Source organism: Equus caballus, chromosome 14 (genome assembly GCF_041296265.1).
Source record: "Equus caballus isolate H_3958 breed thoroughbred chromosome 14, TB-T2T, whole genome shotgun sequence".
Taxonomy (NCBI): Eukaryota; Metazoa; Chordata; class Mammalia; order Perissodactyla; family Equidae; genus Equus; species Equus caballus.
Window position 1 is genome coordinate 20,815,547 of NC_091697.1, and position 25,678 is coordinate 20,841,224.

General features: G+C 40.8%; 1 protein-coding gene across 8 annotated transcripts in view; it reads left to right on the plus strand.

The window, feature by feature from the left end:
• Positions 1-25,678, plus strand: part of UIMC1 (ubiquitin interaction motif containing 1) — a 141,821-nt gene that overhangs the window by 12,747 nt on the left and 103,396 nt on the right. For 2 of the 8 annotated variants that reach the window (XM_023617159.2, XM_070233845.1), the window contains exons 1-2: positions 17,934-18,093; positions 18,596-18,758. The exons of 2 other annotated variants lie outside the window; for them this stretch is intronic. The gene's annotated coding sequence lies outside the window, so the exon portion shown is untranslated. Of the gene's footprint in view, positions 1-17,933; positions 18,094-18,595; positions 18,759-25,678 lie in introns of those variants that run through there. 4 more of the 8 variants (XM_070233843.1, XM_070233846.1, XM_070233847.1 and 1 more) reach the window with 3 other exon arrangements.

The window sequence follows — 25,678 nt, forward strand, 5'->3', positions numbered from 1 at the left end:
TCCAATGTCATAAAGCTTTTGTCTTATATTTTCTTCTAAGAGTTTTATTGTTTTAGCTGTTTACATTTGTTGAGGATTTTTACAGCTGTATTTATAAGAGATACTGGTCTGTAGTTTTCTTTTCTTAAGAGATCTTTGTTTGTTTTTGGTATAAACGTTAATACTGGTCCCATAAGATGAGTTGGCATATGTTCCCTCCTCTTCTACTTTTTGGAAGAATTTTTGAAGAATAATTATTAATTCCCTTTTTTTCTTTTTTTTGCATTTGGTAAAATCCAATGATGAAGCCATCTGGGTTGGGTTTTTCTTTGAAGTTTTTTGATTACTGATGCAATCTCTTTACTTTCTATAGATCTACTCAGATTGTCTATTTCTTCTTTGGCCAGTTTTGATAGTTTCTGTCTTTCAAGGAATTTGTCCATTTCATTTAATTTATCAAATTTTTGGCCTACAATTATTCGTAGTATAACTTTATAATCCATCTTATTTCTGTAAAGTCAACAGTAATGTCCCCTCTTTCATTACTGATTCTAGTAATTTGTCATCTCTGTTTTTATCTTAATCAATCAAGCCAAATGCTTGTCAATTGTGTAGCTCTTTTCAAGAACCAGCATTTGGTTTTATTGATTTTCTCTGTTGTTTTTGTACTCTCTCTTTTATTATTTTTTGCCCTATTCTTTATTATTTCCTTCCTTGTGCTTGCTTTAGGTTTAGTGGGCTCTTCGTTTTCCAGGGTGTTAAGGTAGAAGGTTAGGTTATTGGTCTGTGATCTCTCTCCTTTCTTAGTATGGGCATTACAACTATAAATTTCCCTCTAAGCACTTCTTTAGCTGCATTTTATAAGTTTTGGTATGTTGTATCTTGACTTTCATTCATCTTAAAGTATTTTCTGATTTTTCTTTTGATTTCTTCTTTGATCCATTGATTATTTAGGAGTGTGTTGTTTAACTTCCATACATTTGCAAGTTACCCCAATTTTTTCCTGTTGTTGATTTCTAATTTCTTTCTATTGTGGTGGAAAATATACTTTGAATTCCTTCTTTTTTAAAATTATTTCTATCCTTTTAAATGTATTGAGGTTTGTGTTATGGCCTAGCATATGGTCTATCTTGGAGAATGTCCCATTTTCCCTTAAGAAGCCTGTATATTCTTTTGTTATTAGGTAGTGTTTGATAGTTGTCTGTTAGGTCTATAGTTATGTGTTGCTTAATGATGGGGATATGTTCTGAGAAAGGTGTCATTAGGCAATTTCATCATCCTACAAACATCATAGAGTGTACTGAAGGGGAACAAAATTTGCTACCCCTAAATTTGTCTTTTTAATATGAAGATTATTTTAGGTTGATTATTTTTAAGAAAGGAAATACTCAGTTTTTGTTGTTACCTCCCCCTTAACTACCTAAAAGACTTCAGATTAAAAAGCCTGTCTCAGGAAGCGAGCTATCACCTTAGCACAACATGAACTAGGTGGTAGACAGGAAGGAACCTGGAAAAGCCTGTTTGTGGGGCTCCCCTCTGTGTTCTTCTGTTTCTATGTGACCAAACAATCACTTGTTTTCCAAACATTTCCTCCTTTTCACCTACCTGTGAATTGCCTTTCTTCCCTTTGAAGTCCCAGACTCTTCCCCACCCCCAACATATTTTGTCTTTAGCTGAGGATGGTATTTTAGGTGGGAGTTTTGGCCATTTTGGTGAGTTGGTTTTCCTGGGTTTCTCCCATGTATATGTGCTATTAAACTTTTGTTTTCCTCCTGTGAATCTGTCACATGTCAATTTAATTCTTAGACCAGCCAGAATAACCTAGAAGGTTAGAGGAAAATTTCTTCCTCCCCCACGGTATTTACACAAACCTGGATGGTATAGCTTACTACACACCGAGGCTATATGGTGCTAATCGTGAGACCACTGTCGAATATGCGATGCATTGTTGACTGAAATGTCATTATGCAGCACATGACTGTAGTTGCCTTATAGTGTTATTCAAATCTTCTTTTTCCTTGTTGATCATCTGTGTAGTTGTTTTATCCATTATTGAAAGTGGAGTATTGGATTCTCCAAAATGTATTGTTGAGTATTTCTGCTTTCATTTCTGTCAGTTTTTGCTTCATGTATTTTGGTGGTCTGTTATTAGATGCATGTATGTTTATAACTATTGTATCTTCCTCTGTATTGATCTTTTTATCATTATAAAATATCCTTTTGTCTCTAATAACCTTTGTTTTGTTTTTATGTGATATCATTATAGCCTTTCCAGCTTTCTTGTGGTTGCTGTTTGTATAATATATCTTTTACATACTTCCTCTCAATTTCTTTGTATATTTGAATGTAAAGTATGTCTCCTAGAGTTAGTATATAGCTAGATCATGTTTTTTATCTAGTCTTACAATCTCTGACTGTTTATTGGATTATTTAATCCATTCACATTTAATGTTATTATTGATATATTTGCATTTACATCTGCCATTTTACTTTTTATTTTAAATGTGTTCTTTTTTGTTCCTTTGTTACTCCTTTACGACTTTCTTTTGCTTATTAAGTGAATATTTTCTAATATAACATTTTAATTTCTTTACTGATTTTACCACTATATTTAAAATTTTTTTTCTAGTGGTTGCTCTAGGGTTTACCATAGACATCATTTTTAAAATTTTTTTTTTGAGGAAGATTAGCCCTGAGCTAACATCCACTGCCAATCCTCCTCTTTTTGCTGAGGAAGACTGGCCCTGAGCTAACATCCGCCCTTCTTCCTCTACTTTATATGTGGGACACCTGCCACAGCATGGCTTGTCAAGTGCTATGTAGGTCCACACCTAGGATCTGAACCAGTGAACCCCAGGCTTCCAAAGCAGGATGTGTGAACTTAACTGCTGCACCACCGGGCTGGCCCCTACAGTATACATCTTAACTTATCAGAATCAGATTCAGATTCTTTTTGTTTTTGAGGAAGATTAACCCTGAGCTAACATCTACTACCAATCCTCCTCTTTTTGCTGAGGAAGACTGGCCCTAAGCTAACATCCGAGCCCATCTTCCTCTACTTTATACGTGGGACACCTGTCACAGCATGGTGTGCCAAGTGGTGCCATGTCTGCACCTGGGATCCGAACTGGCAAACCCCAAGCTGCCAAGAAACAGAACGTTCGCACTTAACCGCTGTGCTACCAGGCCAGCCCCGTGAGCACTTGTTGATGCAAAGAATCCATAACCAACCTATAAATCAGAATTGGGGTGAGTTTATTATGAGCTGGAGTGAGGATTATAACTTGGGAAGGCCTTAGAAGGTATTCTGGAGAAGCATGGGTTTCAGAACAATCTTTTTATTTATTTATTTTATTATTTTTTTTTGAGGAAGATTAGTCCTGAGCTAACATCTGCTGCCAATCCTCCTCTTTTTGCTGAGGAAGACTGGCCCTGAGCTAACATCCATGCCCATCTTTCTCTGCTTTTTATATGTGGGACGGCTGCCACAGCATGGCTTGCCCAGCGGTGCCGTGTCCGCACCCAGGATCCAAACTGGTGAACCCTGGGCCACCGAAGCGGAATGTGTGCACTTAACCGCTGCGCCACCAGGCCAGCCTGGGTGTGTTTAATGTATGTTTCTTGTTCTAAAAAGATATAAGATTGTTCTGAGGGGCTGCCCGGTGGCGCAGCGCTTAAGTGCACACATTCCGCTTTGGTGGCCAGGGGTTCGCCGGTTTGGATCCTGGGTGCAGACACGTCACTGCTGGGCAAGCCATGCTGTGGCAGCCGTCCCACATATAAAAAGTAGAGAAAGATGGGCATGGATGTTAGCTCAGGGCCAGTCTTCCTCAGCAAAAAGAGGAGGATTGCAGCAGATGTTAGCTCAGGGCTAATCTTCCTTAAAAAAAAATCACACACCCAGGATACATTTTCATCAAAATTTCAAAGAGCTACTCAGTTGCAAATTAGCAGGTCAACATGACTGTGATGTCAGGAAAGGGACTAATTCTGGGTGTTACCAACAGGGTGTTACCAATAGGGTATAGAAGGGGAAGTATGCGTTCTTATCTTAAGAGAGTGCATTCTTTGCTTTAATGGTTAAGCAGATGTAAAATGTATATTTGATAGTCGATAAATCAGGCTTTTTAGTTCAAACTGAATCAGTTTTAAACTGGAATAGTTAACCCATATATCTCAATATGTGAAAATCTCTTGTCACACACCCTTAGGCTTGAACTTCTCCAGGCTTTGTTTTAAATCAGTTACTTTAGGAAGAGATTAGGAGCTACCTGTTCTCCTAGCCCACTCCCTTGCCCTCCAGTCTTCTTCTTCCCCCAGGCAAAATCTCTAAGCCAGGGCTCGGGAGCTGAAGATGGGAACAATGACAAACTTCTCTCTGAGTGGCACCCCCACTCTAGGGTCTGAGGAGTTGGCGTTGGGGACAACAGCAGCCCGAGGACCTCTTGGCTTGTGTATCTTGACATGGAACTACTGCCCCTTGAGCTGGGGCAAGGGTGATCAGGGCCGTAATTCTTAGTGTGCCTCACCCAAGTTAGAGCCTCCACTCCATAAGCAGGGGCTGGTGGAAGGAGGGAGCCCCAGCTTCTCAACTATGTTTGCCTGGGACTTAGCCTCAGCAATGGGTAGCTCGGGGCAGAATGAGAAACACTGGTGTTCTCCTCCTCGGAAGAGAGTCTTTCGAATGAGAGCTGCAGGGACGAGAGCCCTGTGTTCTTGGCTTTAGGAGACTGGAGAGGCATTACCTCACTGAGCTGAGAGGGGGAAGAGAAAATATTCTTGGTTCAAACACCACAGACTCTCACTTTTCTTACTGAATTTCTGTAGATTCCCAACCCACCCCCACCCCCCACCCCCCCCACCCCCCCCACCCCCGCCCCCAGAGGAAGATTAGCCCTGAGCTAACATCCGCCACCAATCCTCCTCTTTTTGCTGAGGAAGATTGCCCCCAAGCTAACATCTGTGCCCATCTTCCTCTACTTTATGTGGGATGCCCTCCACACATGGCTTGACAATCGGTGCATAGTTCCGCACCTGGGATCTGAACCTGCAAACCCCAGGCTGCTGAAGCGGAGTGCAGGAATTTAATGGCTATGCCACGGGCTGGCCCCAGATTTTTTTGAGTAGATATTTCTTCATTTACTGTTTGCCCTAAGGACTGTTTCCGAAGGCTTGAAATGGTTCTTTTTAAATAATTTTCACCACTTTCACTGGGGTGCAGGTCAGTAGAGCGGTAAGTTGATTCTCTACATAGGTGAATTTTGAGGTATGTTAATTACATTGCAATGCAGTTGTTTTGAAAAAGTAAGAGAACCTGTCACATTGTTGTATCAGGATTGAGGAGTTGTAGTCACTGGCTTCTGGCTGTAGTCACCCCTCTCATTTCTCTTGTATATGGATTTCATTAAATAATAAAAGTCATATTTAAAAAATAAAGAAAGATTCCGGGGCCTGCCCCTTGGCAGAGTGGTTGAGTTCGTGCGCTTCGCTTCGGGGAACCAGGGTTTCACCAGTTTGGATCCTGGCTGTGGTCATGGTGCTGCTCCTCAAACTATGCTGAGGCAGCATCCCACATGCCACAACTAGAAGGACCCACAACTAAAAATATACAACTATGTACTGGGGGGCTTTGGGGAGAAAAAGGAAGAATAAAAATCTTAGAAGAAAAAACATTCCAGCTCCTAATCATCTTCTAAAAACAAACTTGTTGTCTCTTTGGCACCTACCTACAAGTTGTCTATTGGCTGTCAGCACTGTGTATGGGTCTCTTGGGATTCTCTTGTATGTAGCTTATCCTTACTTGATAGAGTTCTTGCCACATTTCTACAAGGTCCTCTTGCTATTCCCTGTGGCAATGTAATAACTTGTTATTGTTTTGCTCTACCATGGCCTGTTTCCAGTTAGCCTTTCTCCCATGGCATTTGGATTGTTTCTGGTTTTTAGCTATAACATACTGTTTGGCTATAATCATCTTTGTTCAAATCTGTTCTCTCTTTTGAATCATCTCTGTGAGATGTATTCCCCAATGTGGTAATACTCAGGTTTAGAGTATGATCATTTTTATGATTCTTGACAGCTATTGCCAAATTTCTCCCTGGAAAGATTATACTTGTTTATTGTGCATTCCCAATGCAGAAATATACTTATTTTCTCACAATCCTGTTAGCATTGAGTTTTGTCTGTTTTATTAGTTTTTGCTAACTTAACAAATGTGCTGTGGGACTTATATTTTGTATTTCTTTAATTATTAGTGATGCTGCACATTTTTTCTAGCGCTTGTTTATTCTTAACATTTTCTTGTGGGTTAACTCTGTGTGTTTGACAGTCCCCACTTTGTTTATAAATGTATAACTTTGGTTGAGTCACTAGTCACCTCTCCTCTTTGTGATTCAGTTTCTCAAACTGTGAACTGGAGAAGCTGAGCTAGATCAGCGTTTACCTTGCTTAGCAGTAGAACTCTTTTTCAAACATCATCCCATATAAAAGTGCTAATTTATTAATATATAGTTACTTTATAAGTTCAAAATTATAACAGTTATTTATAAAATTAATCAATTAGAACAATAAGGCAGTCTAGATAAGGAAAAAATTTTGAAGCTAGGTATTACAGGTGGCAACTGAAGTCTTTTTTCATCAGAATCACCATGAAATTTACTCCTTTTTAAAAAAATTATTCTCTTTTTTTAATCACAGTATCATACATTGTCAGTGGGAACTCTATTTTATTTATTTATTTATTTTAAGATTTTATTTTTTTCCTTTTTCTCCCCAAAGCCCCCCGGTACATAGTTGTATATTCTTCGTTGTGGGTCCTTCTAGTTGTGGCATGTGGGACGCTGCCTCAGCGTGGTTTGATGAGCAGTGCCATGTCCGCGCCCAGGATTCGAACCAATGAAACACTGGGCCGCCTGCAGCGGAGAGCACGAACTTAACCACTCGACCACGGGGCCAGCCCCGCTTCTTTTTTTTTTAAGATTTTATTTTTCCTTTTTCTTCCCAACCCTCCCGCCTCCCCCCGCCCCGGTACATAGTTGTGTATTTTTATTTTATTTTATTTATTTATTTTTTTGAGGAAGATTAGCCCTGAGCTAACTGCGGCCAATCCTCCTCTTTTTGCTGAGGAAGACTGGCTCTGAGCTAACATTGATGCCCATCTTCCTCTACTTTATATGTGGGACGCCTACCACAGCATGGCTTGCCAAGTGGTGCCATGTCCACACCCGGAATCCGAACTGGCAAACCTCGGGCCGCCGAAGCGGAACGTGCACACTTAACCGCTGGGCCACCAGGCCAGCCCCATATTTGTGTATTAGTTGTGGGTCCTTGTAGTTGTGGCATGTGGGATGCTGCCTCAGCATGGCCTGATGAGCAGTGCCGTGTCCGTGCCCAGGATTTGAACTGGTGAAACCCTGGGCTGCAGAAGTGGAGCCCAGGAACTTAACCACTTGGCCAGGAGGCTGGCCCCCTACTCCTGTTCTTTTAACTTTTATTATGGCATAATTTTAGACTTATAGAAAAGTTGACAGAATGGTACAGCATTCCCAAATATCCTTCATCCAGATTTCCCAAATTTTAACAGTTCACTACTTTAGTTCTATCATCTTCTCTACAGTTGCTTTACAGATATTATTCTTTTGAACCATTTGAGGTCAAGTTGCAGACATGATGTCACTTTGCCACTCCAAGTAACTTCAGTGTATATTTTCTATAAACAAGGACATTTTCATGCATAATCACAGTACAGTAATCAAAGTAAAATATTACGTTGACTCAATAGTATTATCTAATCTATAGACTATTCAAATGTCACTAATTGCCTCAATATTCTCATTTATAGCAAAAGAAAATTCTAGATCATATGTTCCATTCAGTTGTCATGTCTCTCTAATTTCCTTTAGTCTAGAAGAATTCTTCAGCTTTTGTCTTTCTTGCCATTGATATATTTAAAGAGTACAGATCAGTTATTTTGTAGAATGTCTCTCAGTGTGGTTTTGTCTCTGTTTCTCCATTGACTTAATCAAGTTTATGCATTTTTTTTGCAGCAATACCACAAGCATCATATCAGGTTGTACATGATGTTGATGTGTCTCATTACTAGTGATAACATCTCTGACCACTCGCTTAAGGTGGTACCCACCAGTTATCTCTACTGTAAAGGTACTATTTTTCCCTTTGTAATTAATAAGTATCTTGTGAGGAAATTCTTTAAATTTTAAAATATCCTGTTAGTGATCAGCCTTGCAGCCAATAGTTTTAGCATTCATTGATGATACTTGTCTTAATTATTACTCTGATGGTTGCCAAAAGGTGGTTTTCTAATTGCATTATTCCTTCCACATTTATTTATTGACATTCTCCTAATGGAAGAGCTGTCCCTTCTTTCTTGTATTTATGTATTTATAAATTAGATTGTATATTTATATCAATATAGACTCAAGAATTATTATTATTATTTGTTTTTTGTTTTGTTTTGTTTTGTTTTTTGAGGAAGATTAGCCCTGAGCTAACACCTGTTGCCAATCCTCCTCTTTTTGCTGAGGAAGACTGGCCCTGAGCTAACATCTGTGCCCATCTTCCTCTACTTTATATGTGGGACGCCTACCAGAGCATGACTTGCCAAGTGGTACCATGTCCACACCTGGGATCCAAACTGGCGAGCCCCGGGCCGTGGAAGCAGAACGTGCAAACTTAACCACTGCACCACCGGGTCAGCCCTCAAGAATTATTTTATTTAATAAATTTTAATCCATGACTATCATTATTATTTTTTTTTTTTTTGAGGAAGATTAGCCCTGAGCTAACATCTGCTGCGAATCCTCCTCTTTTTGCTGAGGAAGACTGACCCTGAGCTAACATCCGTGCCCATCTTCCTCTACTTTTTATGTGGGACACCTGCCACAGCATGGCTTGCCAAGCGGTGCCATGTCCACACCCGGGATCCGAACTGGCGAACCCTGGGCTGCCAAAGCAGAACGTGCGCACTTAATCGCTTTTGATGCTCATATTGTTCCAAATTTGACACTAGAAACCCCTTCAAGGTGGCTCCTATATGTATTTGACATGTCCTCATCCTTCTTTGAGCACTTCTTTACTTTCTTGAACAATCACATGATCCAGGATCATCTTGTACTTTCCCTGGAGTCAGCCATTTTTCTGAAGAGCTCTAGTTTTGTATAGTAGAGAATGTTTTTTAAACGCCAAGATATGGGGGCTAGGTGTTCCCATTTCTATGGTGTCATTGCTTCTAGGCTCTCGCAGTACATAGACCTAGGATACATACGTCCATACACATATATGCATGTGTTGAAACATGTGTGTGCATTTGTATGCATCTGGATTTTTTCCTTCAGTGTGCATTTTGGGTTTTTTTCCACTCTTTAGTATGGTTATGTTTTTCATTTGCAATACAGTTTGACTAATTTCTGTTTGTGTTCCATTTACAGTCGCCCTGCCCCCAATCCTTGTTGATTTTATTTTTTTAATATGTGAAACATTAATTTAGTTCCGAAACTAGAACTATGCAAAAAAGTGTTAACATGAAATGTCTCCTCTCCCCACCTTCATATCTCATTCCAGTGATTACTCTCCCCATCATTCTTTTTTTTTTTTTTTGAGGAAGATTAGCCCCCAGTTAACATCTGCCACCAATCCTCCTCTTTTTGCTGAGGAAGACTGGCCCTGAGCTAACATCTGTGCCCATCTTCCTCTGCTTTATATGTGGAATGCCTGCCACAGCATGGCTTGACAAGTGGCACGTAGGTCTGAACCCGGGATCCAGGCTGGCAAACCTTTGGCCAATGAAGCGGAACATGTGAACTTAACCGCTGCGCCACAGGGCCGGCCCCTCCCCATCATTCTTTACACTTTGAGTCTACCCACTCCCAGTAGAGAACCAGTTTATAGTTTCTAAGTTGTCCTTTGTGTGCAGCTTTTGTTTGTTTGTTTTGCTCTTGCATATTACTTCTGCATAATTTTCCATTAATTGGATGTTACATTTTCCTATGAGTGGACATTTAGGTTATTTCCAGTATTTAAAAAAATTTTTTTTTAAGATTGGCACCTGAGCTAACATCTGTTGCCAATCTTTTCACTTTTCCTTTTTCTTCTTCTTCTCCCCAAAGCTCCCCGGTACATAGTTGTATGTTCTAGTTGTAGGTGCCTCTGGTTGTGGCATGTGGGACGCCACCTCAGCATGGCCTGATGGGTGGTGCCATGTCCGTGCCCAGGATCTGAACTGGTGAAACCCTGGGCTGCCGAAGCAGAGTGCATGAACTTAACTAACTCCGCCATGGGGCCAGCCCCTATATATATAGATTAAAAAGCACTGAAAACCTATAATAAATGCTAAGCCAAAAAAAAAAAAAAAAGATTATACCATGACTAACACAAGTGCTGTACACATACACCTGAAATTTGCTTAGCATTTTCTTGGAAGCTGTGTACATGTGCTGTGATACTGTTCTCTTTTGTTACAGTTTTACATGAGTAGGCATATATAGCCCTACATTTATAAAAAGTGCAGAATTACCAACTTCCTAATTATTGTGATTTGAGGAGGTTAATAAATAACATTCCTGTTCTTGCCCAAGAGTGGAACCAATTGAAAGATCAGTGTGTTGTCGAGTGACCTTGCTTATAGTTCAAATCTGAACTGGGAGGACTTGCTCCATTATAGGCTGTCTAAGTAGCCTTGGCTTTTCTTGGTGGAGATGGGAAAGAAGAGGGGTAGTGTGATGTGCTGAAAAACTTAGAGCAGAGAAGAGTAGAGAATGTGTGCTTCATGCAGGTGGGCAGATCTAAGAGAGAATGAGGAAAGGGCTGGGGAAAGCATGTGCAGTTCCTTCTCTGAAACCTACCAGTCATATACGTCAGCCCTACCCTGGGAGGCGTGAGTGAAGAGGTGGAGAGGGGCTAGGATTATTACACAAACTGAAGAGCTCCCACATGGAACATGAGAAGTTATAAATACCTGATCTTCCCAATATTAATAAATGACCCACTTAAAAAGTGACAAGAAATTCTATGCAGAAATAGTAGGAGAAACTGGAAAGAAAGAGATCAACACAAAAACATAGGTAACTTGGATGCAGCAATCATTAAAAGGTCTCTAGTGATTACTTTTGTTTTCTTTATATAGTAGTTTATTTAGTTTTGATTACACAGTAGTAGTTCTAAAAATAAAAGCAGAACATTACGGATATTTTAAGGTTCCCTTTGTCTGATGTCAATTTTGGACCTCTAGCTCCCTTTTCAGAAGTATCCTCTATTTTCTGCTAGTTATGTATCCATGTATCCTCCCAGGCCTATGAAAATACTTTTACATGTGTCTCTTACCTTCAAAAACATATGATATTATTTGTGTAAGAGTGCATGTTCATATAAATGGAATTATGCTGAGCCTATCATTCATTCTTTACTACGTCCTAGACGCTGTTCAAAGTACTGGGGATACAGCACTGCACAAAGTCAAGTCCCTATTTTCATGGAGCTTGTATCACCTCCAGCTTGCTTTTTAAAGTCAATATCATGTTTTGAGATCTATCCATGATGATACATGTGGATTTAGTTCATTTCTTTTAATTGTTCTATGTTATTCTAGTATATGAATATACTATACAATGTAATATATCATTCCCTTACTGATGGACATTCAGATTTATATCAATTTAGATGTTGTTTACGGCAAGTAACAGAAAACTTGACTCAAGCTAATGTAAATATTAAGGAAATTTATTATCTCATATCACAGAAAGCCCAGAAATAGAACCATCTCCAGGTATTTATGATTAGGGCCCTCACCCTGCAAGTTTCTCCAGCAGTGTTTTCCTCTTCTAAGCTGTGTATTAGTTATTTGTTATTATATAACAAATTACCCCAAAACTTAGTGGCTTAAAACATTAACATAGCTTTTGTGGTTTAGAAATTTGGGCATGGCTTAGCCAAGCAGTGTCTTTGACTTAAGGTCTCTTATGAGGTTGTGGTCAAGCATATGGGGGTACCAGGAATCCTCTCCCACACATGGGTCTCTCCACATGATTGCCTTATGACACGGCATTTGGATTCCCCCAAAGTGAGCAAATCCAGAGGGTGCGAGTGTCCAGGAAGGAAGCCACAATCTTTTTATAACCTAATCTTGGAAATGACATCCCATCACTTCTGCCTTATTATATTTTTTAAAAGTAAGTCATTCAGTGTAGCCCACACCCAAGGGCAGGGAGGAGATTATGTAAGAATGTGATTGCCAGGAGGCAGGATGATTGGGGGCCATCTAAGAGGCTCAGCTACCATAGGCTGGCTCTGCTTAGGGTTGCAAGATGGCTGCTAACAACAATTGCCTCAAGATTCTTCTCTGAAGTAAGATACTCCAAAAGGACCTATCTGGCCCTGCATTGAAGCCATTTTTTTTTTTTTTTTAAAGATTTTATTTATTGCCTTTTTCTCCTCAAAGCCCCCCAGTACAAAGTTGTATATTCTTCGGTGTGGGTCCTTCTAGTTGTGGTATGTGGGATGCTGCCTCAGCATGGCTTGATGAGCAGTGCCGTGTCCGTGCCCAGGATTCGAACCAACGAAACACTGGGCTGCCTGCAGCGGAGCGCGTGAACTTAACCACTCGGCCACGGGGCCAGCCCCGAAAACTTTTCTGATCTCCCCCCTTCCGAGTTCAATTCAATCAACATGTATTGCATGTTTGCTTTTGGCCAGGCTCTTTTGCTACTTGCTGGGGTTACATGGGTCATGTCTTCAGAAAGTTCACTAGTCTTATAGAAGAGATAGATACATTCAGCAAATAACTGCAGTATACCATGGGTGATGGGATGTTCCAGCAGCTGAGGAAGCAAGCAGGAGAAATGAACTGGGGTTAGAGGAGGCAGAGGAAGAAATGGTTGAGCTGGATTTTGGAAGATCAGGTGGAGGTAGGAGACTTGGGGGGATAGGAAAAGGACATTCCAGAATTAAATGTTACAGAAAAGTACTAAGAATAATGTATCTATAGTTCCACTACCCAACTGTTAACAATTTATTTTTAGATGTCTTCTTTCTTAAAAGAAATCGTGACAGATCTATCTAAAGTCCTGGGATTTTTTTGTTTTATTTTGTTTTTGAGGAAGATTAGCCCTGAGCTAACATCTGCTGCCAATCCTCCTCTTTTTGCTGAGGAAGACTGGCCCTGAGCTAACATCCATGCCCATCTGCCTCTACTTTATTTTTTATTTTATTTATTTGTTTATATATATATTTTTAAAGATTTTATTTTTTTCTTTTTTCTCCCCAAAGCCCCCCGGTACATAGTTGTATATTCTTCGTTGTGGGTCCTTTTAGTTGTGGCATGTGGGACGCTGCCTCAGCGTGGTTTGATGAGCAGTGCCATGTCCGTGCCCAGGACTCGAACCAACGAAACACTGGGCCGCCTGCAGCGGAGCGCGTGAACTTAACCACTCAGCCACGGGGCCAGCCCCCCTGCCTCTACTTTATATGTGGGACACCTACCACAGCATGGCTTTTGCCAAGCGGTGCCATGTCTGCACCCAGGATCCGAACAGCGAACCCTGGGCTGCTGAAGCGGAATGTGCAAACTTAACCACTGTGCCACTGGGCTGGCCCCTAAAGTCCTGTTTATCCCCCCCTGCCCACCCATCCTGGCTTCTACCCCTCCCCGTCTCCTGCACTCAAAACATTATCATGATGTGTATCCATCTAGTTCATTTTCTATACTTTACATATATATAGTTTCTTTTTTCTTTCTTTTTTTTTTTGAGGAAGATTAACCCTGATCTAACATCTGCCACCATCCTCCTCTTTTTGCTGAGGAAGGTTGGCCCTGAGCTAACACCTGTGCCCATCTTCCTCTATTTTATATGTGGGACGCCTGCCACATCATGGCTTGATAAGTCGTGCGTAGATCTGCACCTGGGATCCAAACCACTGAACCCTGGGCTGCCAAAGCAGAGTGTGTGAACTTAACTGCTATGCCACTGGGCTGGCTCCCTACACATACATATTTTCCATAATCAATATATACTGACATTCTATGTATTTTTAAATTTAAATTTCACAGTGTACATATTTGTTGACAGTTGCTATTTCAGTAACTTATGAGCTATCAAATGTTCATACGTATAGGACTCATTTATGGGTTTTATTTGTTATAATATTTTATTGTAGGAATGTATCATGTTTTATTCATCCATGTCTTATTGGACATTTCCAATCTTTACATTTATTTTAGATTCTAAACATTTAAAAACTTCTTTTTTTAATCTATTTTTTTATTGTGGTCATAATAATAGTTTGTAACATTGTGAAATTTCAGTTGTACATTATTATTTGTCAGACACCATATAAGTCTGCCCCTTAACCCCTTGTTCCCACCTCCCACCCCACTTCCCCCTGGTAACCACTAAACTGTTCTCTTTGTCCATAAGTTTATGTTCCACAAATAAGTGAAATCATATGGTGTTTGTCTTTCTCTGTCTGGCTTATTTCACTTAACATAATACCCTCAAGGTCCATCCATGTGGTTGCGAATGGGACAATTTTGTCTTTTTATGGCTGAGTAGTATTCCCTTATATATATATATGCCACATCTTTATCCAGTTATCAGTCGATGGGCACCTGGGTTGCATCCACATCTTGGCTATTGTGAATAATGTTGCAAGGAACATAGGGGTGTGTAAGTCTCTTTGAATTGTTGATTTCAAGTTCTTTGGATAAATACTCAGTAGGAGGATGGCTGGATCATATGGAATTTCTATTTTTAATTTTTTGAGGAATTTCCATACTGTTTTCCATAGTGGCTGCACCAGTTTGCATTCCCACCAGCAGTGTATGAGGGTTGTCTTTTCTCCACATCCTCTCCAACATTTGTTATTTTTGTCTTGGTGATTATAGCCATTCTAATGGGTGTAGGGTGATATTTAAGTGTAGTTTTGATTTGCATTTCCCTGATGATTATTGATGTTGAGCATCTTTTCATATGCCTGTTGGCCATCTGTATATCTTCTTTGGAAAAATGTCTGTTAATATCCTCTGCCCACTTTTTGATTGGGTTTTTTTTTTTTTTGTAGTTCAGTTGTATGAGTTCTTTATTATGGAGATTAACCCCTTGTTGGATATATGATTTGCAAATATTTTCTCCAAGTTGGTGGGTTGTTTTTTTGGTTTTGATCTTGGTTTCCTTTGCCTTCCAGAAGGTCTTTAGTCTGATCAAGTTCCACTTGTTTATTTTTTCTTTTGTTTCCCTTGTCCGAGTAGACAGTGTATTTGAAAAGATCCTTTTAAGGCTGATGTCAAAGAGTGTACTGCCTATATTTTCTTCCAGAAGTTTTATGGTTTCAGGTCTTACCTTCAATTCTTTGGTCCATCTTGAGTCTATTTTCGTGTATGGAGAAAGATAGTGGTCTACTTTCATTCTTTTGCATGTGGCTGTCCAGTTTTCCCAGCACCATTTATTGAAGGGGCTTTCCTTTCTCCTTTGTATGTTCTTGGCTCCTTTTTTGAAGATTAGCTGTCCATAGATGTGTGGTTTTATTTCTGGGCTTTCAATTCTGTTCCATTGACCTGTATGCCTGTTTTTGTACCAGTACCATGCTGTTTTGATTACTATAGCTTTGTAATATATTTGGAAGTCTAGGATTGAGATGCCACCAGCTTTGTTCTTGTTTTTCAGGATTGCTTTGGCTATTCAGGGTCTTTTCTTGCCTCATATAAATTTTAAGGTTCTTTGTTTTATTTCTGTGAAGAACATCATTGGGATTCTGACTGGGATTGCATTGAATCTGTAGATAGCTTTAGGCAATATGGACATTTTAACTATGTTTATTCTTCCAATCCACATGCATGGAATATCTTTCCATTTCTTTTTTTTTCTGCTTTTTCTCCCCAAATTCCCCTGGTATATAGTTGTATATTTTAGTTGTGGGTCTGTCTAGTTGTGGCATGTGGGACGCCATCTCAGTGTGGCCTAATGAGTGGTGCCATGGCCGTGCCCAAGATCCGAACCTGGGAAACCCTGGGCCAAAGTAGAATGCCGGAACTTAACCACTCCGCCACAGGGCCAGCCCCATCTTTCCATTTCTTTAGGTCATTATTGATTTCTTTCAGTAATATCTTATAGTTTTCCTTGTATAGCTCTTTCACATCTTTGGTTAAATTTATTCCTAGATATTTTATTCTTTTTGTTGTGATTGAAAATGGTATTGTATTCTTGAGTTCTCGTTCTGTTAGTACATTATTGGAGTATATAAGTGCCACTGATTTTTGTAAGTTGATTATGTATCCTGCAACTTTGCTGTGGTTGTTGATTATTTCTAATAGTTTTCTGATGGATTCTTTAGGGTTTTCTATATATAAAGTCATGTCATCTGCAAACAGCAAGAGTTTCACTTCTTCACTGCCTATCCAAATTATTTTTCTTTTTCTTGCCTCATTGCTCTGGTCAAAACCTCCAGTACTATGTTTAATAAGAGTGGTGAGAGTGGGCACCCTTGTCTTCTTCCTGTTCTCAGAGGGATGGCTTTCAGTTTTTCCTCATTGAGTATGATGTTGGCTGTGGGTTTGTCATATATGGCCTTTATTATGTTGAAGTACTTTCCTTCTATACCCATTTTACTGAGAGTTTTTATCATGAATGGATGTTGGATCTTATCAAATATTTTCTCTGCATCTATTGAGATTATCATGTTGTTTTTTCCCCTCATTTTGTTAATGTAGTATATCGCATTAGTTGATTTGCAGATGTTGAACAATCCCTATGTCCCTGGTATCAATCCCACTTGATCATGGTGTATGATCCTTTTTATTTATTTATTTAAGATTGGCACCTGAGCTAACATCTGTTGCCAATCTTCTTTCTTCTTCTTCCTCTTCCTCTGCCTCTTCTTCTTCTCCCCAAAGTCCCCCAGTACATAGTTGTATATTCTAGTTGTAGGTCCTTCTGATTGTGCTATGTGGGATGCTGCCTCAGCATGGCTTGATGAACAGTAACATGTCCGTGCCCAGGATCTGAACCAGTGAAACCCTGGGCCACTGAAGTGGAGTGTGCGAACTTAACCATTCGGCCACGAAGCCAGCCCCCGATCCTTTTAGTATATTGCTGTATTTGATTTGCCAGTATTTTGTTGAGGATTTTTGCATCTATGTTCTTCAGCGATATTGGCATGTAATTTTCCCTCGTGTTGTCCTTGTCTGGCTTTGGTATCAGGATGATGCTGGCCTTGTAGAATGTCTTAGGAATTTTTCCATCTTCCTCAATTTTTTGGAATATCCTTCTCAAACTGAAAAGGATAGGTAATAAATCTTCTTTGAATGTTGGTAGAATTCTCTAGGGAAGCTGTCTGGTCCTGGACTTTTATTTTTTGGGAGGTTTTTGATTACTGTTTCAATGTCTTTACTTGTGATTGGTCTATTCAGGCATTCTTTACATTTTTTGCAAGGAAGCAGGCTTGGACATGTACATGTCTTCTTGTGCACTCCTGTAAGAGTTTCCTTCAGTATTTTTCTTGACATGAAATTGCTGGGTCATAAAATGCATTTAAAATCTCACCAAAAGTGGATGTTCTAATTTTACACTTCCACCTGTTAGCTCTAAGAGTTTCCATTTCCCAGATTCCCTCCCTTCCCCGAAATGATCAGACTTTAACATTTACCATCCGGAGATAGTTTTCAAGTGGTCGTATGAACAGATAATTTCATTATAAGTAGATACCTGCAAAGAAAGGGCCAGAGGAGGCTTGATGTCGCAGAGACGACTTTGAAGTGTTCACTGTAGTGTTTTGGGGGCCCTGTTGCTACTCCTTGGTTTCCCTCCAAGGGCTAGCAAAGTGATAATTGCGAGAGCCCCGGGAAGGGCCCAGACCACTCTCAGAGGTCGGATCCGCCCCGGGTGATGGCGCGCCCCCACCTCGTGCCGTTGGTACGTCCCGGCGCGGCTCCCCCCGCCGTGCGGGTTGGTTCCGTCCCCGGACGCTCGCGCCTGCGCCCGCCCGAGAGCGCGGCCCCTCCTCGCGGTGCCCTAGGTTCGCGCGGCCCTTTCCGCCCCCGCTCCTGACGTACTGCGGCCGCGCACGGCCCCAACGCCCCGAAGCGGGGTTCGGCGCAGCGGCGGGGGCCGGCCGGTGAGTACCTCCCGCCTCCGCGCACCTCCTCTTTCCGCCTCCTTCTCTTCCTTGCGGGGGCCGCGACCCACTCCTCGTGCGGAGGGGCGCCTCTGCCGCCGGAACGAGGCCCTCTCGACGCTGAGGCGGGCCTCTCCCGACGCGGGGCCAGCCCCTCGGAGCCCGGGACCGCCCCCTCCCCCCCGGGGTGCGGCCTGCATCCTCCGGGCGTCCCCTTGGTGCTTCTCGCTCCCCGCGGAAGGGCTCCGGGCCCCGCCCGCCCCTCGAGGGCGCCCTCCTCCTTCTGGACGCCTTGGGAGGCCGCCCCGGCCCCGCGCCTCGTCCCGCGGCGCCTACGGCCGGGCCCTGTGTCGGAGGGAGGCCGTGGGCCCCGCCGCCCCTCACGCCCCGTCCGTCCGCCAGCCGCCGTTTTGTTGGGGAGTGGTCGTTCTAGTTATTTGCCCAGAAACAGATGTTTGCCTTAGAACCCTTGTCACCATCCCTCACTTCCCCTCCGGCAGAGCTGGTGTGTCTCCCCGCCGTGCGGGGAGCGGATGGCGGACGTTGCACACACATTCGGCGGTCACGGCAACCTTCTGAGCCGGTCCTTTGTCGCCTCGGTCCCCAGGAGCAGGAGCTGTAGCGGCGCCGGAGCGCCCGACTCAGCCCGCGGAGCGCGCTCGCACGTGAGTACCGCCCGGAGCGGAGAGCTCTCCGCGCTGGGTCTGCTCCTGTCAGGGGGGCGCTGCCTTGGAATTGGGTGGAAGGACGTGTCTTTTTGGAACATGTGGAGCTTCGGTTCCCAACATAGCCAGTTACCAACAGGAAACTTGAATACATTTTCTGAGATGTAAAATAGTGATAAAACAGTGCATACCACAGGATAGTGAGAAAAATAGTGAAAAACACTGTAAAATAGTGATACCTACCACATAGTGTTATTGGGAGGAATGACCTCTGTAATGCGTGTGAGGTGCCTGAAATAGTGTCCAAGGACTCAATACAACTGTAATTTAATTACTAAGGGTGTCTTTGGATTCTGTTACACAGTTGTCCTAAATGAGGCTGGGAAATAAAGCATCATGGGGGTGTGTGTGTAGGTGAGTGTGTAGGTGTGCGTTTACCGTTTTTTAAGATGGAGAAACAAGGAAGCTCATGTAATCAGGCGATAAAGACCTTGGTACCAAATTTGTTGAATACTGACTCGTTTAGGGGTAAGAATCGATCATTCATAAGGGATTATTAAGGTCTCTATGCCCCCAAGCTTTCAAAGCAGTTCTGACAGGTTTGGTAGGTAGAATGTCAAGATTATAAATTACCACGTCAGTGATTGTTCTTCAGATAGATCAGGATGATGGATATGCTGAAAGAAAATGACAAATAATATCTCAAATTGGAGATTTTCAAGGATGCTACCAAAAATGCTACCTGTGGAATAAATAACATCTCGTTATTGGGTCACCTTTCCTGCTTGTGCATTCTTTTAGGGACGTTTTGTTCCTAACTGTCTTGATTAAGAAGTGGCTGTTGGCTTCCAGACTGTGTCCTTCCTTCGCAGTTAGTGGTAATAAATTCCATAGCCTCAGTTCAAGTAATTGAAGATAAGCCATTATTTTAATCAGTTCCTCATTTTGAAGGGTAACAACTTAAATAGTAGTTGAACCATATGTTGCTTGCTTAAACTGGGTGAGCAGTGACCTTTTTTATTCTTAGAATTACTGTGGAAGCAGTTTGGCTAAATCTCATGAAGCACTAGAATTTTGGAATCAGTATTTCAGATTCAGATGGGGGTGCGTCTCCTTAATGCTTCTTATTGGTCCCTTATCTGCTGTCATTTTTTGAAAACCCACTTTGAGCCTGCAGGTGGTTCTCTGCTAGGGAGAAGGGGTTTTATTGATTTACGTATCTTTAAGAAATTACATCTATTTGATGGTATAGCTACCCTTGTTATTGGATTTGAGCAGATTGGTTGAAATAACTCTAGGGTACAGAAAACGTGTAATGAGATGGAAACTATTCCATACAACGTGTTTTCCCAGGGCACTTTTATTCTTGCACTCTTCCCCATAACTCTCTACTTCCAAGTCCTACTCATGCTATTCTCTTAGTTTCAAGGATCACTTAGTCTTATTATCCTCCCTATAGCATTCTTCAGTCTCTAATAATTTTATCCTTCTGTACCTTTATATAGAGTTTAATAATTTAAATATGTAACTTATGGTATTCTTTCAGCGTATATTTATGTGTGTGTACTATGTATCAGGCAGTAGTTCTACTTAGAAGAGGTATAGGGGCCGGCCAGGTGGCATAGTGGTTAAGTTTGCACCCTCTGCTTCCACAACCTGGGGTTCGCTGGTTTGGCTCCTGGGCGGGGACCTACACACTGCTCATCGAGCCAGGCTGTGGCAGTATCCTACATAGAGGAACTAGAAGGACTTAACAGCTACGTCGTACAACTATGTACTGGGGCTTTGGGGAGAAAAAAAAAAAAAGAAGAATATTGGCAACAGATGTTAGCTCAGGGCCAATCTTCCTCACCAAACAAAAAAAAAAGAAAAGATAAAAGAAAGAAAAAAAAGAAGAGGTATAAAGATTAAGTTATGGAGTACATAGAGTCCTGACTTAGGATCACTCATCTTATGATTTTTTGACTTTATGATCATGTGAAAGCAATACAAATTCAGTAGAAATCATATTTCAAATTTTTAATTTTCATCTTTTTCCTGGCTAACGATATGCGATATGATTTATTGGAATGTAAAGTGAGAAAGATCTGTATAGGAGTCAGGTTTTGGAGTCAAGAGATGGAAATTCAGGTTCCTGCTTTGTAACTTTGGGCAAGTTACTTTTCTGAACCTGTTTCCTCATAATGATTGTAGATAGTTCTCCCGTTTTTTTTTTTTTTAAAGATTTTATTTTTTCCTTTTTCTCCCCAAAGCCCCCCCGTACATAGTTGTTTTTTGTATATTCTTCGTTGTGGGTCCTTCTAGTTGTGGCATGTGGGACGCTGCCTCAGCGTGGTCTGATGAGCAGTGCCATGTCCGCCCCCAGGATTCGAACTAACGAAACACTGGGCCGCCTGAAGCGGAGCGCGCGAACTTAACCACTGGGCCACGGGGCCAGCCCGATAGTTCTCCCGTTTTTATGAGGATTATTTAAAATATTCACTCACTAAAATTTATTAATTAAGCTTTTTTATGAAGCTTTCATTTACATACAGTAAAGTGAATAAATCTTAATTGTGTAGCTCAGTGTGTACATCTGTGTAACTACCGCCCAAATCAAGATGGAGAACATTTCCAGCAATCCAGTCATTACTCTCCAAAAGTAACCAATGTTCTGAGTTGGATCACCATGGATTAATTGAGATAGAATTCATATACCATATGATTCACCCACTTAGAGTGTACAATTCAGTGGCTTTTAGTATTTTCACTTAGTTGTGTAACCATCATAACAGTGAATTTTAGAACATTTTCATCACCCCAAAGAGAAACTCCATACCTCTTAGCCATCAGTACCCAATCCCCCTCAGCCGTAAGCAGTCACTAATCTGCTTTCTTTCTCTATAGATTTACTAAACTGGTTATTTCATATAAATGGAGTCATACAATATGTGGTCCTTAGGGACTGACTTCTTTCACTTAGGATGGTGTTTTCAGGCTTCATCCATGTTGTTGCAGCTATCAGTACTTCATTCCTTTTTATTGCTGGATAATACTCCGTGTTATGGATATACCACATTTTGTTTATTTCTGCATCAGTTGTTGGACATTTGGGTTCTTTCCATTTTGGGACTCTTGTGAGTAATGCTGTTATGAACATCTGTGTACAAGTTTTTGTGTGGCCATAAATTTAATTTCTCATGATTATTTACCTAGGAGTGAAATTGCTGAATCGTATGGTAACACTAATTTTACTTTTTTTTTTTTGTGAGGAAGATTAGCCCTGAGCTAACTGCTGCCAGTCCTCCTCTTTTTGCTGAGGGAGACCGGCCCTGAGCTAACATCCATGCCCGTGTTCCTCTACTTTATATGTGGGACGCCTACCACAGCATGGCTTGCCAAGCGGTGCCATGTCTGCACCCGGGATCTGAACCAACGAACCCTGGGCTGCCTAAGTGGAACGTGTGCACTTAACTGCTGCGCCACCAGGCCGGCCCCTAATTTTACTTTTTGGGGAACTGCTAGACTGTTTTCCAAGGTGGCTTCACTATTTTATATACCCACCAGCAGTGTATAAAGGTTCAATTTCTCCACATTCTTGCCTATGCTTATCTTTTTGATTATAGCTATTCTTGGATATAAAATGATATCTCCTGATTTTGATTTTGCATTTCTGTTATGGCGAGTGATATTGAGCATCTTTTCACAGGCTTATGTGTCATTTGTAAATAATTTTTGGAGAAGTGTGTACTTAGATCCTTTGGCAATTTTTATTCAGTTGTCTTTTTGTTGAGTTGTAAGAGGGCTTTTTTAAAAATACATTGTAAGTATAAGTCCCTTATGAGATATGTAATTTGCCAAAATTTTCTCCAGTTCTGTGGGCTGTCTTTTACTTTCTTTTTTTAATAGAAATTTTATTTTTATTTTATTATTATTTTTTTTTGAGGAAGATTAGCCCTGAGCTAACGTCTACCACCAATCCTCCTCTTTTTGCTGAGGAAGACTGGCCCTGAGCTAACATCTGTGCCCATCTTCCTCTACTTTATCTGTGGAATGCCTGTCGCAGCATGGCTTGACAAACACTGCGTAGGTCTGCACCCAGGATCTGAACCAGCAAACCCTGGGCTGCCAAATTGGAATGTGAGAGCTTAGCTGCTGCCCCACCGGGCTGGCCCCCCTTTCACTTTCTTTAAAGATTGACAGCTGAGCTAACAACTGTTGCCAGTCTTCTTCCTTTTTTTTTTTTCTTTCTGCTTTTTCTCCCCAATACCCCCAGTATATAGTCGTGTATTTTAGTTGTGTGTCCTTCTAGTTGTAGTACGTGGGACGCCGCCACGTGCCATGTCCACACCTGGGATCCAAACTGGTGAACCCCGGGCTGCCGAAGCGGAACGTGCACACTTAATCGCTGCCCCACTGGGCTAGCCCCTCACTTTCTTGATAGTTTCATTTGAAGCACAAAATTTCTTAATTTTTGATGATGTTCAGTTTATCTACTTATTCTTTTGTTGCTTATGGTTTCGATGTCATAATTAAGAAGCCATCACCTATTTCAAGCTCATGAAGATTTATGGCTGTGTCTTCTTTTAAGAGTTTTATAATTCTAGGTCTTACATTTAATTGTCTTTGATCCAATTTGAGTTTTTGTATGCTGTGAGGTAGGGTCCAGTTTCATTCTTTTTGCATGTGGCTGTACAGTTTTCCCAGAACCATATATTGATAAGACTGTTCTTTCCCCACTGAATGGTCTTGGCACCCTTGTTGAAAATCAGTTGACTATAAAAATGAGGATAAAAATGAGGATATTTTCTGGGGTCTCAATTCTGTTCTCTTGATCTATATGTCTGTTTATGCCAGTGCCACACTATCTTGATTACTGTAGCTTTGTACTAGGTTTTCTGATCAGTAATGTGAGTTCTCCAACTTCTTTCATCTTTTTCAAGATTGTTTTGGTTATTCTGGGGCCCTTGAATTTCCATGTGAATTTTAGGATGAGCTTGTTAATTTCCACGAAAACCTGCTTAGAATTTTTTAGGGATTGTGTTGAATCTGTATGTCAATTTGGAGAGTATTGCCATCTTAATATTAAGTCTTCTGATCCTTGAGCGTGCAATGCAATGTCTTTCTATTTTATTTGTATCTTCCTTAGTTTCTTTCAACAGTTTTCTAGTTTTCAGAGTATAGGTTTTGGGTGTCTTTTGTTAAAATGCTGCCTAAGTATTTTATTCCTTATGATGTTATTGTAAATGGAATTATTTTCTTAATTTCATTACAAGTGTATAGAGTACAGTTTATTTTTTATATTGATTTTGTATCCTGCAACCTTGCTGAACTCGTTTATTAGCTCTAATAGTTTTTTCGTGGATTCTTTAGAATATACAAGATCATTGCATTTGAAAATAGACATGGTTTGCCATCTTCCTTTGTAATCTGGATTCCTTTTATTTCTTTTTCTTGCCTAGTTGCCCTGGCTAGAATCTCCAGGACAAGGTTGAATAGAAGTGGTGAGAATGGACATCCTTGCCTTGTACCTGATCTAAGGGGAAAGCTTTTAAGTCTTTCAACATTAATTATGATGTTAACTTTGGGTTTTTCATAGATACCTTTTATTAGGTCGAGGAAGTTCCCTCCTATTCCTAGTTTTTTTAGCATTTTTATCATGAAAGGATATTGAATTTTATCTAATGCTCTTTCTGTGTATATTAAGATAATCATGTGGTGTTTGTCGTTTATTCTATTGATATGGTATAATACAGTAATTGATTTTCAGATATTGCTTTTTTTTGCATTTTTTTTGATTCATTTTCGAGCTTGCATTTTTTTGATTCATCTTACTTGGTCATGGTGTGTAATCATTTTTGTGATACTGGATTTGGTTTACTAGTATTTTGTTGAGGATTTTTGCATCTGTATTCATAAGAGATAGTGGTTTCTTTTTTGCTTTTGTTGTCCTTGTCTGATTTTGTTATCAGGGTAGTACAGGTCACATAGAATGAGTTGGGAAGTGTTCCCCCACTTCTGTTTTTTGGAAGAGTTTGTGAAGGATTGATGTTAATTCTTCTTTAAATGTTTGGTAGAATTTCACAGCGAGTTAGAAATGGTAGGAGTGGAGTTGAGCTGAAAGGTCTAAATGCAGTTGTACATTTTGTAGTCATCTGAATTGAGTTCGTAATTGAAAGCCCAAGAGTGAATACCACTTCAAAGTGAAAGAGTAGAGAGAGAGAGACAAATATAGAATATAGTCAGAGCCACGTAATGATGTTTCAGTCAACGACGGACCACATATATGATGGTGGTCCTGTAAGATTAGTACCATATAGTGTAGGTGTGTAGTAGGCTATATCATACTAGGTATGTGTAAGTACACTCTGTGATGTTTGCATGACAAAATCAGCTAACAACACATTACTCAGGACGTATCCCTGTAGTTAAGTGACACGTGACTGTGTGGTAAATACTTTTATTTAGATGAGAGGAAGAGAAGGAAGAGGCGGAAAAAGGAGAGGTGAGAACTAGGAGGAAACTCAGTTGAGCAGTGTCACAGACACTAAGTTAGACATAATATTATAAAGAAGGGATTTGCTAAGAAGGCTAGTGGAATGAAAGCTGAGAATAGACAGGGGTTGGAGCAAGGAGATCTTTGATGATCCTAAAGGAGGGCAGATTGAGATTATATTATGTATTAAGGACAGAAGAGAGTGATAAGTGCAGACAGTGGATATGGAACATGCCCTTTAAAATTAATGTCAAAACTTGAAGTCATCTCCAGAGTTTAAACGCTTACTTTAAAGAAAAATAGAAGTAGGGGGCCAGACCCGTGGCATAGTGGTTAAGTCCAGCGTGCCCTGCTTCCGTGGCCCAGGTTAGCGTGTTCAGCTCTTGTGTGTGGACCTGTGCCACTCATCAAGCCATGCTGTGGCAGCGACCGACATAGAAAATAG